We start from the raw sequence: 7,036 nt of genomic DNA, 5'->3' as shown, positions 1-7,036 counted from the left end.
GGCTTGTGACATCACTAGCTGCTAGGAGGTAGCAAGTGTCAGGCTACTCTTTTGGCGGGAGAAGAAGCATGATGGGAAGAAGCCCGTCCTCTGTGGGGAGAAGCCATATTTTAACATGGAGGCTGCTATTCCATGGCAGCCATCTTAAGGCAAGGAAATCTAACTCCAGGCTTTTTGTTTTATAGTTATTGGGCGAAGGTCTCTTCTGGAGCTGCTTCAAGCTTACAAAGGGGTGAAGGTTGGGGCTAAAACTGGATCTGGTGGGGGCAGTGGTAGGTGGAGGCTTCTTCCCTCTGCCACAGTTGCTTTTACCCCACCATGATGAGTTCCATGACTGTCTGGTTGGTAAATGCCCTCATGCATGCTTGCAAGAAATTTGAAAACAGCAAAGCAGACAGGGCCCTATCGTGATTAAAAGGCATATTCAAGCCAGTGGGCTCAACGAAAAAAGTAGCCAAGGCATAATTCGGGGAAACCAGGAACAGCTCTGGTCTATTCCCCAAGAATTCCATTGTCTTTTTCACTCTTTGATGTGCTGCTGTAATTCTTTCAACTTTAACAATCCCTGACTGGTTAACAAAATAACAGCATTCTTCACCTAACACCTGGCATGTTCCCCCTTGGGGCCCTGTCAGCATGTCAAGGGCCCTTCTATTTTGCAACAGGACTGCTGCTAGAGAATTTATTTGATCTGTATTTAAGGACTGGCTTATTTTATCCATATCTTCCAAAATCTCTATGGACAGGGCCTGATAGAAATGTGTGGACATAGAAATGCCCACTATCCCTGTTGTCATCCCAGTGAGGACTCCTGCTCCCATTCAGAAGGTGACTAGAAGGGTAGCTGCCCTTTTTCTGATTGTGTTCTGTGAGAGAACTTGTTTAGACATCTGGGCTTCTGTATAAATGAAGGGAGAGCCAAGGAAGGATATGTAACAGAAAACATCAGACTGACTGAGGTATTGATCGGAACGCCTCTTAATCACAAATGAAGTACAGACCATCGGTCAGGCAAATCAGATGCTCTTCTGTGATAGAGAGCAAGCAAGGCAAGTGATGTTGTCATTTTGCCCCGTGCATGTCAGGTTAGTGGTTTGTGTAGGGAATTGCAAGTATTTGAGACAGGTTAAAATCCAGGGGGATGGGAATAGGAGTGAACAGGTGGGGGTAAACGGACACACATATCCAACAGTCTGACATATTGACAGAGAGATAGTGGAAGGTGCTATTAAACAGGTGTCGTAGCCTTTTGAGACTGAGGTATCTGGTTTACTACTTGGATATCTAGCCCTTATAGGGAGGCGGAGTGGTGGGTTTCAAAAGTCTATCGCTAGTATCTGTTTATTGACTATCTCTTGTTTTCTGCTGGGTGTTTAAGACCAAGTTAAAGTGAGACCTGTGTTCATCAATATGAACATCTTGCTATCTGTCCAGGTCAGTGATGTCTCTTGAGGCATTATTTTGGAACCATGCATAGAGCCTCTCAGCTCCTGTCAGTGTCAGCCATTAGGATGGGTCACGGACCTTGCTTGACTAAGTTGATTTCAGTGAAAGCATGGGAGATATTTTTCTCTTGGTGACCCTCTTTTACCACACATTAATTTTTCCTCTGGTGTCCAGCAGTCTCCCTACTCAGGTGACTTACCAAAGATGTAAGGCCTTATAGAAAAGGTTCCATTATACCTTGGATCTTTGATGACCCTGGAAGTTCAGAGCCAAAATATTGGTGGTCTTCATAGCCCAGTTACCTTCTAGTGTTGGCCTCTGCCCCTTGCTGGTTGAACACCCAGAAGAGAAGATCAGTGACATCAGTAGGCGCAGTGAGCTTAACTGTCATAACTTTATTTGGATAGCAAGCAACATGGAATCTAAAATATAGTTAGAGGATTGTTATTTTTATCAATTATGGTTGTTCTAGCAGTTGATTTCCTGCAGAAAATTAACAAAAAAAACTTTAAATCAGGAGCCACATATACTAATATTTTAGCATCACAATCTCATGATTATAATTATCATGACAATATCTCATGAATCTTATTATCTTTGCAACACTTAGATATGCATCTTAGTATAAAATAGCCATTGTTAAATGTATTTATCTCCCAATAAAAACACATTAAAAAAACCCCAGGAAATTCTTATTTGTTATTATTTTTTGATAAGATGCCATCTAAGGAAAATTTACAGGCCTATAAATGTACCTGTAATCATGAGTAGGTGGAGCAGAAGGGTGAATACCAGGATCAAAAGGTTGTCATAAACAATATGTTGGAAGACCTGTATGGTCAGAAAACATGAATATATTTTGTATACCAGAAAAGTAGTATTAATAATTATTATAATTATATGAAACCTTATGTCCTATAGTGTAGCCTGGAAACAAAAGGATCTTTTTTAATAACTCCTTGTTTTTCCACAGAAAGTATTATATTTTGAAGATGACCATTATTAATGTATCACAGTAACATATTTAGAACTCAACCCTTTGATGATAAACAATATAAATATTTTATAAAAACATATTTAATGATGTTTATTGGGGGTATATCTTCACATAAGGCTATGAGAATTACTGGGGTTCCCATTAATAAACAAAAGATCTGGATAAATTCTTCTGAGCAGCTGCTTCTTTATTCAACAACAGGAGTCTATCTGAACCTAAAAATTTATATTTAACTATTTTGATAATTTTTTATTTAACCTGTAAAACCAAGTTATAGAAATTAATAATTTATTTGTATCTTTGATGTCATTTTGATAAAAATATAATTGGACACTTTCAAACAATTGGACAGACACAGACAAACATATAAGACAATTTATGAAGCTAGAGTGCACTCAAATATATTTGGCCAATTGAATTATAATATCTTTTAATTAAGACTAGTCAAAACTTTTGCAGGTCAAGAGCAGAAGGAATGAAAGCTCTTTATGACTGTAAATGTAAAGAACCCTTTTATAACCAACTTGAAACCAACAAGCAAACGTATATATTTCTTTGATAAATCACTTCTGCATACTTTCTGACATACCTAGGCCTTCTGGTCTTGTGTATCTCTCTTTAGTCTTCTAACAAGACAAACATACAAAATCTTTTTATATCAAAAGTATATCCCCTTTATTTGTAGCCTTTAAATATATATATATATTTCCATCTCATTTACTATAATCCTTTCATAAACTTGGCTTCAGTGGTTAAAATTTTAAAGTGTTCCCTTTTTTATTTCCTCGTTGTTCAAGAAAGTACAGAAAGACCAAATTAACCCTGTAATTACAATGTAAGAACAAGAAATGTTTTAAGCATATTAATTAAACATTACTTTAAGTTGGAGATGAAAGGTACATTTGTCAATTAGCCAGAGGAGGGAATGATAACAAAGTCCTTGCCTTGAGATTGGTGTAGGGTCAAGAACAGAGATTATTTATGGTGTCCAGTGACATCTGAGGTACAAGAATAGCCTATTATGTCCTGTAGCCCTGGCGTTTTATTCTGCCTTAAATGAAATGTAGAAAAATGTGTAACCTTGAGATATAAAGACTCATTTCCTTTGTAAGTGAAACAAACAAACAAATAAATAAACTTGTACTGTTTTAGAAACAAATTAACTCCCAGTTGGCTTGCAGATACAGAAGGAAGACAACAATCCATTGAAAGGTAAATTAATTTTTTTGTACAAATAAGCAAACTTGAATACCAAAGCTAGAGGAAACACACACACACACATTTCACAATAATTTTAAGCAATTAAGTCCAAACAGTAACATATACAAGACAATTAAAAAATGGCATTTAACCAAGAGGGGCCCCACAGGCAGAATGAACTTTTATAAAGTGGTCCGCTGGATCAAAAGTAATCACTTTGGAGTCTGGGCTGAGGCTGGGTGAGGGAGGGAGTCACTCGGGCAAGGAGAATGGGGAGTTTGAGCTAAAAGTACCTGACAGGTCAAACAAGTTTGACAGAAGGAGGGGCGAGAAACAAGGTTTGTAGGTAGGGGATTTCTGACCATTTGCCATTGCGAAGACAAAAATTTTGTAAATTGCTCAGTATGTTAAAATTTAAAGTGCCATTTTTGGGCCATTTATTAGCTAATTTGTACTGAGGTCAAACTTGGTTGCAATAAAAATTGAGTCATTTTGGCTTAAAGTTGGGTCCCAATAGTCCAAGGGGATGACACTGTGCCAGGAGGCAGCCAAGAGGTGCTGTGGGAAGAGGTTTGGACTGCTAACATGGGCAGGTAAGTGGGAGTTAGTTCCCTAGGAAGAGAACCGTTTTTGTCTTGATACTCCCTTAGCCAGTCCCTGGAAGGGGAGAAGGAGGAGTCGGACCAATGGGGCATCCCCCAGGGGCACGGTCCTGGGCTGAGAGGGTCTCTCTGACCAAGCACTTGGATGTTTGAGTAGTCCCCAGGGGGAGAGAACCAGACAGGACAGATGACCTGAGGAGAGGGAAGCCAGCTACCTACTCACCCTGCAATCACTTCCTGGTGTGGATGTGAGTCGCCAGCAATGGAAAAGGTGCAAAGCCCCGAGGAGGTCCCGGCTCAGCAGATGTGGTCTGGAGGAAGCAGCCGAAAGGCCGACCGACCCAAGCCTGCGGGGGATTTCTCTCAATGGACTACCTTCCTCCCGGGTCTTGGCACCAGATAGGTCAGGTAAAAGAGCTGAAAACCAGGACCAGACCCATAACAAGCTTTTATTAAAGGGAGGATCTGCTGGGCTGTCTCTGAACAAAGGAGGAAAAAGCCTCCAGAATATCCTTTAGGGAAGGGAATATTTAGGCTCACTCTTGACACGAGTAGACTATATACAAAAGGCCAGCAGGTACCAAAGCACATGGTTGTCAGGAACTACCTAGAACAGAACAGCTCAAGTGTCAGAAAACTAGACTCAGACTGGGTCAAAACATGTGCATCAGGCTTTCAGAGAAGTTGCTTATAACAGCAGCCTATCTCATTTTACTTTGAATCAGTCAGCTGTCTTGTTCTTATAAACCTGAAGCTGCCTGTAAAACCTTTACAACCCCCTTAAGTTCTCTTACTACTTGCTCCTTATTGGGTGAATAGTTGGGGGTCATCAGCAATAAGCTACATGCTAACTCAAATTTATCGGGGTTCATCCAAGTCATCCAAGTGTTAAAGTGGGTTGGCCTCTGGGGCTTTGTCTATGACTGCAGTTGTAACTGTGGGGCACTTACTTTCTGGAAGTATATTAGAAGTCACATAGTATACTCTAAATAAATGTCTCTCAGTATATATGAATCAATTTTGGCTTCTCCATTCCTGGAGAGGACACTGGGACTTAGCTAATGAAAATTGTTCTCCTCACAGGTAAATGTCCAAAGCACCAGTAGGCCAAGGTGTGGCAGTTTCCATCAGAAGGGAAGACTGGTCTAGCTGACATTCCCGTCTACCACTTAAAAAATTATTACTATTTTGATACATCACTGTAAAGATATGGTGATGCTGCAAGTCTGCACTAGACACTTTGAGAGTATGTGGTTACACTACTCAAATACCTGACTGGAAAAATGAGCCAGACTCTAAGAATCAGATTTGTAGGTATAGGAAGAGGAACAAGGCAATGTTCATTTATTGTGATGGCTTTCAAGGAAGATTATTTACTCCAGGGAGACTGACAATACCAACTGAAATGAAATCCTATTGTTATGGACTAGGTATCAGCTGTTTTGATATGGGAAATTTTTTCAATCCTACTAGGGGGATTTTATTATTCTCATTTGAGAGATGAGCTGGAAGGCTTAGAGGTCTACAATGCAACAGCAAGTGTTATGCCTGCTTTCCAAAGTCCTACTTTCCCCACTACTACCACATTCCCTAAAAGCATCTGTAGTAAGCCTGCATCAAAGCTACCAGAAGACTGCAGTCTAGTTTGATAGTTTTCTGTGATCTCAGTAAAATTTAGAAAAGTGGTAATACTTTCAGGAGAATGAATAGAAACAAGTGGGAGAAGGTATTTACAAACTTTTCAAAGTATCACACAATACATGACAAAGGAGAACAAATTATGTGATGTCAAATATTGACTGATTTTTATCTTTTGTCCATTTACTTTTTGTTTGTTTTTGTACTGGGGATCAAACTCAGGACCTTGCGCTTGTGAGGCTGGTGGCAGAATCACTGAGCCAAATCCCTGGCTTGCCCATTTACTTTTAAACTCCTAAGAACATTCAACTGAAAGCCCTCCAAAACAAAAACTCAAGTCACACCCTAAGTCCTTGTAGGATTTTTTTCATTAATTGCTGATTTTAAAAAAGTCAATTGCTAAAAGCTTCTAGGAGTCAAGGTGACAAAAACTTTAAAACTATCTTAAACAATTAGAGATACACGAAAGGTTTAGCAACACAATGTTCTTTAAAGTGGTTTATTAGTGAAAAACTGGAAACCTGAAAATTCAACAGTAGTTTAATAAAAGGTGGCACATACGATGAAATGTCATGCAGCCATTAGAAAAGATGCAAAGTACATATGACACGGCAAGATAGTCATGGTACTGCTGAGTGAAAAAGTTACAAAACAGCACGTACAATTTGATCCCATTTAAAAAAATGTATAACACATAGAAGAGTCTGGAAGACCATACAGCTAAATAACAGTGGTTTTCCCTGGAGAGTGAAATTGTAGGCGATTTTTTAAACTATTTTTTTAACCAACATGGCTATGACTTATACTATAAAAGAAGCATTGATAATTCTTAACAAGAATAAACACATAGCTCAGCAACCTGAGGTACAGGGATGTACATGTTAGTCAAATACTGCTCTAACAGTTGTCAGGGTGTTTGGATATGAGTCATGAATTAAAAGGCACTGCATTGAGTAGAAACGTGCGTAGTGGTTGTGCATATCTTTCTTAGACCTGAAGGATCCATATTCCTAGACTCCTTCCATAGCAGCCTGGATCCTAAGCAGTATCCTCCACTGACACTAAACATTCCCTTATACCTTCATACTCCCTTGTAGGAAGAGAGCAGTAAGGTTCCTCTACCTTTGAGAGTAATGGTGTAAGAGTTATGTAA

This window comes from Fukomys damarensis, unplaced genomic scaffold (assembly GCF_012274545.1).
Source record: "Fukomys damarensis isolate Sample0158 unplaced genomic scaffold, DMR_v1.0_HiC HiC_scaffold_33, whole genome shotgun sequence".
NCBI classification, from domain to species: Eukaryota; Metazoa; Chordata; class Mammalia; order Rodentia; family Bathyergidae; genus Fukomys; species Fukomys damarensis.
This window is presented reverse-complemented; position numbering follows the sequence as displayed.